The following is a 12,919-nucleotide window of genomic DNA, read 5'->3' on the forward strand; positions in this document are numbered from 1 at the left end:
TGCAGCATCTAAATAAAAAAAAAAACCTTTTTCTAAACTTCTGGATTGGTGCAAAAGTAGAATCTGGAAGCACAGTTTTTAAGAAAATATTAAATTTCCCTGCTGTCATGACTACTCAAAGCTTTTGCTTCAAAAATAAATGTAACAGGAACACTCCTTCCACCATCCTCCCTCCCCCGAACGCTCCGGTAGCCAAAGTGTTTCTGCGCTTGGCTGCTGAAGGCCTGGAGCTGCAGATGGCCGGCTCGAGCCCAGTCCGAAATTTGCTTCTCGAGACGGATGGCTGGAGCAGCTCCCATTTGCCAACGGCCGGCTGCAAACACAATGACGAACGTCCAGTCACGAAAGCACAGAGCGCGCGGGCCTCGAGTTGACATTTTAACCCCCCACCTGCTGCAGACGCATGAGATGCTCTGGTAGAGTCTTTTATTCATCTGCCACTGAGTAGCTCTGAAAATAGAAGCAGGGAAAGCACGGCAAAGCTCGGAAATAACTGTCGGTCAGGGTATTTAAAGCAGATTAAAGAAGTGACTCCACATACTGTCATCGTTTCTGATTTTATGCCACAAACATCCATCAAGAAAAAAAAAAAGTTCATCTTTAATCTTCAACAGTTTGTTTCAAACTTTCCCTGGACCATGTTGTTAATAAAAAAAAATGTAAAAAAAAAATAGAGTTATTTACCATTATTCCTTGTAATAATATGAGCTGTATGAGTAGGTGTTCTTTTATTTTCCAGTTATTTTCCAGATCTTGGATGAGCGTGCTGTAATTGTTCCTCAGCATCCCCTCCTCTCATGGTGGGTGTCTGAGGGCTCACCCGAACAGACGACGGTGGTACGAGCCCAGCTCTCTCCCAGATGATGTGCTCGGACGTGGGTAGTGGTCGGCACCCATGGACCATGGAGGCGGTGGGAGTTGGGCCCAGTGAAGGCTGACGATACAGTGTGGGCGTCGGTCTGGATCAAGGCCTCCATTCAGATGTTTGACTGAGAAGGTGGATGTTGGGGAGCTGAGGTCAGCGTTGTTGGTTGTATTTTGGGCTGAAGCCTCAGTGTGGGTGTCTGGGAAGAATCATAATTCTTTAAATTGGTTAAAACAATGACAGCACTGAGAGATTAATAAACCAATCATCAATAAGGTCACATTTTTTTTTAAGATAAAACCTTGTCTGTGCCCAGTATGAGCAGATTGGACTGCACAGAAAATTAATTTCTTGTCAGCAGATATGTTTGAATATCTTTGCAGAAGACAACGGTTGCAAATATTAGAAATGTTAGCAACATTTTTAAAATCAACACTATTCTCTGCAACTCAAATAAAAATATAGGAAACATTGAGACCAGTAAAAACTAAGTGAAGATCCCACATCTAAAAACATGAATTTTAGAAACGATGCTAAATAAAAACAATTATATAAGAAGGAATCAATAGACTGATATCAGTGTAAGAATGGTAAAACTAGCATCAACCGCAAAGAAGCAAGGTGCAAAGTTATTTCTTGAGCTAAATGTCAATCTGCTAAATGAGCTGATTGTCTTCATTATGAGAAACATTTTTATCTAAACAGTTTGAGTTTTTCCTAAGGAATGCAAACCAAATTAAGATGAATATGGTAAGGGACAGACAGCCATCTATGACTAAGCCAGAATGTCATTCTGACAATCATTTCATGCGTTACAGAGTTTTATTTAACATGGACTGGTGTCCAAACACAAGACATCTAGAATGATATTCGTTCGACAGATAAGACGACAGTAGAGACGGTTGGCCTTAACGCAGAGCTCAAAACCAAACACAGCATGTCAACACAAATACTTCACTCCAGCTGTTGACCATGGTGGTAGAGGGCTGATGATTGTGGCTTGTAATGCAGCTACAGGAATTTGGAAACTTGCTGCCTTTGGGTCATTAAACGGAGCTGTTCAGGCACCTGAAGTCAGCCCACCGTGGTTGAAATCACATTCTTCACTTAGTTAATTAAGTGGAGGATTTTGTTGAATGTTTCAATTTGCTCCCAGACACATAATTTGATAAGGCTTTGATGGGTTATTTGGTAAATTTGTCAAGGGCAACCTCAAAAAACAAAGTGCTTAAAAAGCATGGAGGAAAATTTACAATTACTGACAGGATCTGTTATAAAAAATAGTATATTTATCAGTTTCCACAGACTGTACTCAGAACAAGGAAACAATAGTTCTTAGGGGTGTGGTTAGATTTCAAAAGGCGTACTTTGCTCATGAAGATGGCTTTATGTTTAAAATAGAAAACAAATCTTATTCTGCTGTCTGAGAAAAGGCTGCTATAAACAACATTTGGTTTTTGGCAGGTGTTAATTTTCACCCATGAGGGCCAACCTGGAAAAATGACACATATGATATACAAAAAAAGAAAAGAAAAAAAAACTCCAATTATGTGCCTCTTTACTCTACAAAATGGTTTTTGGTCCCCTAAGTGTTGCTTCAAAGTGTGTTTAGAGTGACTGGAAAGCATCCAAGAACCCAGGTACAATGTTAAACTTTGAATAATGAAGCTGCTCTTGCACAGCTGGAAGAGTTTCCTCAAGAAAACGATGATTTACTTTTGTCTTTAGGTGTGAAATACTTCAGATAAAGTTAAGCAGCTTCTCAAATTGTACACATAAAGCTTTTTGGCAAATAATTGCAACAAATAAGTCTAATATCTAAAAAGGCAAAATAAAATTAACTCTAATGGTCAAAATACAATGAACGTTGATATGAAATAAGAGAAAATAAGTGGAACAGCAACATTAAGGAAAAGTTAATCTCGTAAGATTTATATGATTAACTTTTGCTTAATGTTTATGAGCTTGAAACTATTCAACAGAGACCCATAACATTTTGATTGTGACATTAGCAATTGTAGGAAAACGCAGGCAGTTGTCCATAATAACTTGCATGGGTGTACAAAAGCATCTGTAACTTGTTTAAAGGAATGAGAAACTCCTTTTTTGATGTGCATCAAAAAAGGATGCGCACATCATCCTTGAAGATTTGAAGACAAAATTATTTGAAGACTGAGCAATTGGAATTGGAATTAGAACTTTACTACATTGACTGTGTTTATTTTGAAGTCTTTGTCAAAGCAATGCCCATTAAAAGTGGGGTAATGACAAGTAAGGTACTGGAATGTTTCAAATAAAGACTTCAGTGTGAATGATTCTCTGTTGATCTTAGCTCTCAGAAATCAGAATATTCAAGTATAAAATTAATCTCTCTTGGAGAAGAACTCCTGCTTGACTCTTTTGTTTTGGTGCTTGGACTTGGGCCTCTTAAACACTTTGCAAAGCCAAACGAGAGGAGCGAGAGAGCTTGACACAGAGAGGAAGAAGTACTGAGAGAGGGAGAGAGAAAAGCAAAATGAGCGTTTAGCCGCTGGTGTGAATTGCCTTTCACACCAGACAGATTTCCTGATCCCATAATGGCTCGAGCTCGTGTTTCCTGGTGCAAATTCTCGGTGGCGCTTGTGTCGGCTGCACATGCTCCGGCGGCCTAATGAGGCAGCATTAGCCAGGGGAGACGTGGTAATTAGAGCCAACGTCAGCGCCGAGGACAGATGGCACGCTAAGACAAGCCTCTCGACTTCTCCTCAGCTGAGTGAGTGTGTGTGTGTGTGTGTGTGTGTGTGTGTGTGTGTGGTTGTGTCTGTCCTGACAGATGAGAGGGGAGGCGAAATGTGTCAAAGATGGAGAAAAGGAGGATGAAGGAGACCTCAGAATGTGTCAAAAACAGGAACTGAAACTGCACCGCTGAAATAAAGAGATAAATAATGAATGAGATAAAAAAGGAAAAAGTGTTTACAAAATGATGGATGGATAGATAACTGGTCTATCTATCAACTGACCCCACACCCATATCAGTTTCATCTGCGAAACTTCTGGAGTTTTCAGATGACCTCACGTCATCGGTTTGATCTAGGACAATGACGAGACAGGACAGGATCAGCTGGTTTTCTGATGCAATGAGTCACCTCAACTGAATTCAACTGACCCAATTCTAGTTGAATTCTTGATTGACTGATGGACTGACAAATAGAGACAGACTGACTGACTGACCGCTTGGAAGAAGGCCCATCAGAGACTGCATTTCCTGCGGCAACTCAAGAAGTTTCTTCCAGCAGTCGAGCTTCAGGTCATCCTCTACACTGCTAACATACAGTCTGTCCAGTGCAAAGCCATTAATGTGTGATTTGGCTCATCCACAAACAGGACAAGAGGATAACAAAGGCTGACCCTTCTTTTATCTAAGACTTGTGCAATTTTAGGATGAGGAAATAAGCATCTAAAATCTCTACAGACCCCATGTCCTAATAACAAAGTGTAACCCTTACCTTCAACCCTTTTACCTTTTACCTACCAATCTCTTCCACCAACATGTCTTCTTGATGAACACAATGATAATCTTTTAGAAGTCAGCTACCCTGCTGTAAAACAAAATAAGCATATGTATGTAGTCATAACCCAGCTATTTTATATATATATATATATATATATTCTATGTACAAAAAATTTATTTATATACATGTAAATACTCTTAATGCATCCTTTATTTCAACCAAAGTCAAGTTCATTGTTTGTACACAAAGTGTTGGCCAATAATCCAGTGATGGATTTAGGATTACGGCGAAACAGTTGAATTACAAGAAGAAATGAGACAGACTGCAATGTGAGGAGAGGAAAGTGGGAGCGTCAGAGGAAGACGAAGGGTGAGAGAGTGGAGGACGAGTGCTAAATATAGACCAAGAGGTGAGGAAGAAGAGAGAAGATTTAAGAAGAGGGAAACTCAGAGAATGACTAACAATGAGAAGAAACACAGGAGGAAATAAGAATAGAAAGGAAACAGAAAGGAGTACCGGAAATAAAAAGACTGAATGACTGGAGCACAACAGGCAATAAAAAAATCACAATACAGTTGGGAGAAAAGCCTAATAATCCTGGTTTATGGTCAATATTCAATTAAATGAAGTGATATGGAAATTAAAAAGAATGATCAAGTTGGAATAATTGTGACACATGAAATTAATGTAAACTTTTAAATATTTTTGATTTACCGCTTTTTGATTTTTCTTGCACATAAATATTTTAATCACATTTTAATATCAGTTAAAGATGGTAAACAGATACAAAAATCATTTTCAAATGAAGCTGCGGTATGTGACTTTTATAAATAATATGTTTGTTTTTTTGTTTTGTTTTGTTTTACATATTTGTAAAAACTGTCACCGTGTAGTGAGGGTATGTGATGAGATAGATAACCTGTGAAAAGATTGATTTCCTCCACCTCTTCTCTTATTGCCATCTGAAGAAATGCACCACTCCCGATCATAAACAACCAATCAGAGCCAGTAGAAAAGTTTTAACGCTGTCACTCAACGTCGTGTACTGGCTGCTAAATGTGCTAATGGTGGAGTAGCAACTTATCGTTATATCCACTATCATTAGTGGCCATGCTACCTAGTCTAACATTCACAACAAGATCTGCTGACGGGGGAAAGCTATGGTGGTATCAGAGAGCAAGAGGGAATGAAGGGGAGGGGGATGTACAGCGCCACACAAGATTGTGATTGGCAAGCGCTAAGACCCGCCTTCTTATCTGATTGGTTGCTGGTAGTTAGCGCCAGGAGCACTGAGAGAAGCCAAAGGAGCTCTTTTTTTTTTCACACATTAATCTGTCTCATAACTTACTGTCACGACAACGTGACAGTTTCAACAAATATGTAAAAAAAAAAAAGTTTCTTTTTAATAAATTACATACTGCAGCTTTAAGGAAGAACAGATGTCCACGGGTATGAATAATGTTTGCCTCAATCATATGTGTTGAAAAATGCTGATAAACATAAACGATGCCTAACATTACAGCTTCTACAGTCAGTTTGAGTTGTTACAGCTGTTGAATGTGAGGCGTGATGACCCTCTGAGACTTTTCTCCTGGTCCTATTTGTTGAGATGCCTGATTTTTATAGATGAGTTAAGCTTTGTTTCGTCAGCATTTTTATTGTGCATACTGCATCTTGTAAAAGACAGACAATAAATACAAATGATACATTTCAATCCAGGTCTTGCTGCTCATTAATGCTTCTCAACAAACTGCTGTTTCTAAATGGGGCTTTTGAAACAGTTGAAGTGAAAATCTACATCATGGGACTCAAATATAGACTGTCAGGACTTCATCTGCCATGAATGAATAGCTAAAATGTACTTTATTACTAAGGTGCAATAAAGCAGAACAGAAAATAAATATTTGAAAGTCACTCTGGATGAGTTATAGTCAGTAACTTTTTCGACTATAATCAGTATGAACTTGAATTGTGTATTGATTTGGAGTTTCTAATGGGATTAGGGTTTCTAGCAGCATTTGCATCACAACATTTTACTTTATTTATCTGTTTGTTTCACACAGGTGAAAAGCAAAATGATAATTCAATTAATATTCAAAGTAGATTCTTACAACCTATCTGCTTTCAGGTGAGTAAACAGGAATACTTCCTGCACAGAGTACAGCTGAACTTGGTCCGCTGCTCTTTCCCTTACCAGTTCTCCGTCTTGACGTCTCCTGTTGATGTTTCTTCATGCAGGTTAATTCCATGTAATCAGGTGCTGCATAGGCTCATTATCTCGCCTGCTCAGGTGTTGTTGACATGCATGTATAATTAGGTGGTAGCTACCTTGTTAGCGGTAGTGATGATAACACCGTGTTACAGCTCTACCTGTCCTCACTGCCCTCTTTGACACCATGGTTTTGACTGCCCTAATTATCTTTGTCACTATCTTCCAATGTGTTTCATGAGCGTCTTGTTGATGGTAATTTATTGTTCATGTAATCAAATATTACCATGTGCTCTGCTTTTGCCCAGTGGCACATTTAGTGTTAATTAGGCTGCAGTAGAACAGCGTGGATGGAGAGAAGAGAGAAAAATGTGGAAAGTTGTTGACAGACAATCAACTTCTCACTTTCAGAGCAGATAGAGCGTTGCAAATAGTAGGATGAGAAACGCTGGTGGCAAACGGCTGCAGATCAGCAGCCAAGCAGAGCCTGTTTGGTGTCATTAGCAAGTTTTTTTTGTGTGTGAGAGCGGAAAGAGGGATATTAATATGATTTGTCATCTCAACTTATGAACATATGAATCAGTGTTTACCAATGAATTTGCGGCACTGCTTGCAGGGTCCAGCTCAACTGAAGAATTTCTCAGAAATGTTACTTTTTTGAAATCAAATTTATTTGAAGTGTCAAAAATAATTGATATGTCAACATGGAATGCTTTAAAAGCCTGGCAATGGCAGTAGTCATGTTTAAAAGAAAGTAAGCAATCGTTCAGTTCTTCAGAGTTTTATGTGTCAGGACATAATAGAAATGATCTGGGATGTGTTAACCATAGCAGAAAGACATCAGCAATGACCTCGGAGACACAACTGCTGTAGTCCATCAATCTGCGAAGGATTATGGGATTGTTTTCAAACAATTTGAACTACACCTTTAAGGAATTCTGCTCCAACATTTCCCCCTGTTGTAGCAGTATGAGAATTTCAAAAGCATTAATCCAAGAAAAAAGGTAGAGGATTGTGGAAGTCCAAAAATCTGGGCAAATTATAGTAATTTCCAAATGCCTGAGAAAAGATTGAAAAAACATTCTAAGATATATACTGGAAAGATAAAATTTAGCAGCAAATTGACCTTTCAAATTGAATGACTCTAATCATAGCAACAAATTACATAGAAGAATATTTTATCTAATGCCAGATAACTGGTCTTTTTATATAGTGTGTAACATCTGTTTTTTTTTTTTTTCTCAGCATTTTACATTTTTTTGTGGTTAATTGTTTTGTTTACCTGTGAAAATGGGTTTCACCAAGAGCTCACCCCACTGGAAATTGTACCACTTTCCCTGTTAGTGTTAGTACCTTGGTTTGCTCTCTAGAGAAGGGACACTTCCATCTCAGCTGCTGACTGCAGGAGTGTGACGGTACACATCAACAGTTATAAACACACACACAGTTAAAATATACATCCTGAAAGCTGCACACACTCCCACCGTCACACCCTTGAGTGCGCATCCTCCGTCCTCACACCACCTGAAGCACATTGAAGATAATCCACCAATTATTTATGCAGTACAACACAGAAACAACAAGAATTACAATTTAGATAAACACTGACTGTTTTTATCCGTTACATGAGACTATCAGTTTTATTCTTCAGTCTACATATATTGACATTTAGGCTTATTTAAAGACACCTAATATAAAGATAGTGACAAGGGATTTGATTTCTTACTATAACATTGTTATATAGATTGCTTCTCCAGAAAAACTGCAGATTGTGTCACTTTTATAAATTACATTTTGAGTTGATCAGTGCCCTAATGTCCATCTTGAATGTTACAAGCTGACTGGAGGCAGTCCTCACTTGAATAACTTCAGATTGTTTATTACTATAACTTGAGAAGATCAATGCTTATTGTCAAATCTGGCTGTGACTGTGTAAAACACCAGGCTTAAATCAAATACTTAAAAGGGTTAGATTTTCATGCTCCCCTTATTTGAACCTGCAGTGTCGACAACACACAGCAACACTGCTTTTTATTCATCTCTATTTTTTGAACCAAGTCCTTTGTAAATAGATTATTCCACCTGCATCCTTTAACTAGAAAGCAGTGATATGTTGCATAGGTTTTTCTGCAAGGTACTAAACCCCTTAGATCTAACTCCCTTTACTCAGAGGTCAACTTTATCAACTGAAGTGATAAGTCCCTCCCAGTTAACATTGTATTTAATTCCCTCAGTCTGCAGAGTGTGACCCATCTCAGAATTCATAGAGAATCTATTTAGATGTTTTCAGGGAAACTGTTGTCAGGGGTATACAGAGTGTCCCTCATACAGAGTACCTCAAGCTTCCCTAATGGGAGAGTGTACATAAGAGACTATAGGATTAACATTTTCTATAACGAGAGTGGTTTGCTTTTAATGCATCCATCCAACGACACGGTGTAGACGCTTAATTAAGAAATTCAGTTTCAATACGTCAGAGTTAAAAAAGTATGTGTAACTTTAACACAGTGATATGGGACATTGTTTAAGGTGCTGGAGAGATTGAATGTAAAGCAGAAATAATAAGAGCCTCAAAACAATATACCATAATGAAAACTTAAGGAAGATCTGTAATTTGAAGCAGCTGTAGAATGGATAGTCAGAAAGATATAAAGAAAACTATTGTGAAGCACATCCTGATACAGAGATCCAATACCTCACCTGGTCAAACAGGATCTGGTGGTCAGATGTATCAAAGCTGACATGTTTCCACTGTGTTTTGTAAAAATTTTGCTATTTTTTTGTATTTTTTTTTTTTTACTTTTATGCATTGTACCTTTTCCTTGAAATTTCATTGATATTCTTTATTAAAGTTAAATTAGAAGAATAATATTTTCTCCTACTGAACAACTAACAAACTGTAGAAGCTGGACTTGGCAGAGATGACAAGGCTCTAAGAACACCAAGAATGGGAGAACATGGTACAAAATTCTTTCATATTTTAAGGAAGTCACTGCCCTTTGCTGAAAGCCGAAGATGATTGTGGATCAAGGCCAATACAAAGACGAACTGGACTCCCCTGGGTATGATGGGCAGTAAAGTCTCAGCAAAGCCTGCTTCATGTCTAAGAAAACAAAACTTTAAATCTGGCTCGTGAAACTTTGTATCTCATAGCCACACACAGAACGCAGCAGCCATCTGCAGTTTCATGTCCCTCAGAACAGAAATCCTGATCCAGTCCTCATTTCTTTGTATTTTTCTTCCTGTGATTGAGACTTTCTCTCAATCATGTCTTTTACAGAATTTTGCGTGCATTTTCATTCCATCTTCAGTCAATTTCTTGTAATGGATTATTCTCAAGGGGATATGTTTTTTTTTTTATAAATGTTTCTGCTGATTGAATCATTTCCATCTCTGTATGTTTGAACAATGGGACTGAAGGTAAGTCTCACGTCCATGTTCAGGGTGGAATCTAAGCACACATGCACACATTCACACACAAACATGGCAGCACAGAAAGCTCCAAGCAACAATCTGTGGTGACAACAACACGTTACTTTCATTATCATCTTCCTCCTCTCCCCTCTTCCTCTCCGCCTTACCCCACACCTTCCTCCCAGCAGCCTGCTGAACAGCTGAGGTGTCAAAGCTAAACAAGGCGAGGAGGAGGAGGGATGGTGGTCGGGGAGCAGGAGGGATTGTGGGTAACTAGTCAGGGTTTGGTTCCCACAAGTGTCCGATAGACGCAAATATAATCGAACCAATGTTTTTATTTTTTTGTTTTCTTTTATTATTAGTTAGCTTACTGGTTTATATTTAAAATGAACAAATAAGACGTACTAAAGTTTGACTTTACTTTCTTTAGGATTTGGGTTTTTTTCATCTCATGCCAGAGAGCTTCAATCATCACAAGGTTTCAGATCCTGCCGCTAATTTCAGTCCTGGTGAAAGTAAAGAACACACACTTTCAGAGAACAAGTCACCAGTTAAACATAAATTCATATGCACCAATCAGCACATAGCAAGTTGTGGAAAAATATGCTTTGCATAAAACATTTTTTCTCTTTCAACTCTTTAAAACTAGCCGTAGGTGTTCAGTCTTCCTCTAATTGTACTGTGACGAATTTTACATTTAACATGCTAACTGGAGCCTGTAGTGTATTAAATCTTTCTTTATTCAATCTATAACTTAAAAGCATGAACATTTGGTGAATTTTCCAGAACATCCACATCTACCACGAAGACGGCTGTAAAATGTTATCTGGCTAAGAATAAGCTTTTCTTATTTGGAATGGATGAATTTAAAATGATTTTTAATTGGCTTTCTCACTGTTCCCAGATTGACTTGCAGCTACACTTGCTTCTCTATGTTCATTACAGATTCCTTTCCCAACGTACTTTGTCTTAACAAATTATATGCTCTAGAGCAACAAACTGCCAAATCTCCTGTTTTTATAGAGGCACTCACACTGATGATAATCAGCTAAAGTGTAAAATGGCTCTCCTTCACCTCCTTCATACTGTGGAAACAAAAAAGATGTAATTGCATTTTTCAAAAACAGCTTTTTCATTCAGATCTAATATGTGTTTATTTTCCGGTTTTAATAACAGCAACATATCTGTGGTCTGTATTTGTACAACTGAGATACCGACATTATAAATAGCACTCCTCAGACATGAAACACTACAAACTAAAATAAAAAAATAATAATTAAAAAAAAATAAAAAAAACAATTAACAGATCAGGTCTTGTGAGTAGGTATGAACAAAACCTCTTCAAACAAAGATCTGTTTTGTGCTAAGGGACTTATAATGAAGGATCATTTGAGATGTTTTGACCTTGACAGAAACCCACTTCAAATGTTACTCTTCTTCACTTCCTCTGACTGTGTTTGGAGTTTGTGGGGGACGACAGATCAACCCCCGAGGCTCTGCAGGTGTTCAAGATGAAAAAGGCGGGGGACGGAGGTTGAGTGGATAAGAAGAATAAAGACAGGCAGGTAGAAAAGCAGAGTTATGGTTATTTATTTACTTAGTCGTAACACAAAAACTCAGCTTGACAGTTGAAGCTGATGGTTTCTGCAACACCTTCTGAACTCTGCGATGGTAAGATCGTCCTTTGTTGACAAGAAGCACACTGGAAGGATTCAACATGAACCATTTAGCCTAAAAATACTTTAATACTGGCCCAGCACAGTGTTGCAGTTGTGTAATACCATAATGCCACATCATGATGTGAGACTTTTTCAGTTTCACATTGGTAGATAAAGAAGGATGGTATTACAATGCAAAACTGCCATAGCATGATCAATCATATTTGTAGTCAAGTAATCACATATTCAAACATTTTTACTATAATTATCAAAGTAAAAATATTATTTTTTTTGCTTTACCAGCAGCAAGGCATATACATGATATGCAAACTGTGGGTTGTTTTACATTTTTTTCACATTGGAGTTGGGACCTTTGCATATTTTCTCAACCAACAACTATGGTCTTCTTTGCTTCTTTTTAGAAAGGCTCATCATCTAAATCCTAAAAAGGAGTTGGTCCATGTGAATGAAAATAAAGTCTCTCCAAATCCACAGCTTTCATACAGTTTTTTTTAAGTATGGCATTGCTAAAATAAACTTCTTCTACATTTGAAATGAACAGCTAGAAGAAACCAGAAACAAAAAAAATATATATATACAGATGACCTGTGACCTTCCAGTTTCAGGATGGTGTGTCTCCTTGTCATCATCTGCTGCTAATTACTGCAGCAACAGACGGTCGTCTCTCCCACACCTATCCGGCAACATGGCTCGCTGGCAGAAACGTGTGACGAGGCAGATAATTTTGGAAAGTCAGCTTGTGCAAAGACTTCACAGTTTGTCTCCTAATGTTCTAAATCTTTGGCTCTGACTTTAAACTGACAGTTTGTGTTCAGTCAAACAGTCGCTGATGAGCTGCGATGTGACAAACTGTGGAGCATTTATCGAGCAGGGAGATGATGGATGTTCTTTTCTTGATTGTAGTCTGAAGTTATAGCTTGGATTATAAGGTTGTGAGATGTGATAAAAGTTCAAATTTTTGGGATGAAATTCAATTCTGGCTTTCTCAAAATATGTAATTAAAGAAATAGTTCCTCTGTGTATTTTTATCCGAAGTCCTGGGTAAGGGGACTTCCTTAGATCCCATATGTCATCAGTTACTTCTGAGCTCTGTTGCAAGGACTTCCTGCATCTTTTGGTGATTCTCTTAATCATAGCAGGGACTAATCAAGAAACCAAGATCCCTCCAATATCTGGCAAAAACTGTGAATGGGCTCTTTGCACCTCAGCTTCCGCGTTCGGGGTAAAGCGGCTCGATTGTTTCCGATCCAATACAAATATC

This window comes from Poecilia latipinna, unplaced genomic scaffold, assembly GCF_001443285.1.
Source record: "Poecilia latipinna isolate Pla-1442-1.1 unplaced genomic scaffold, P_latipinna-1.0 Scaffold771, whole genome shotgun sequence".
In the NCBI taxonomy this organism is placed as follows: Eukaryota; Metazoa; Chordata; class Actinopteri; order Cyprinodontiformes; family Poeciliidae; genus Poecilia; species Poecilia latipinna.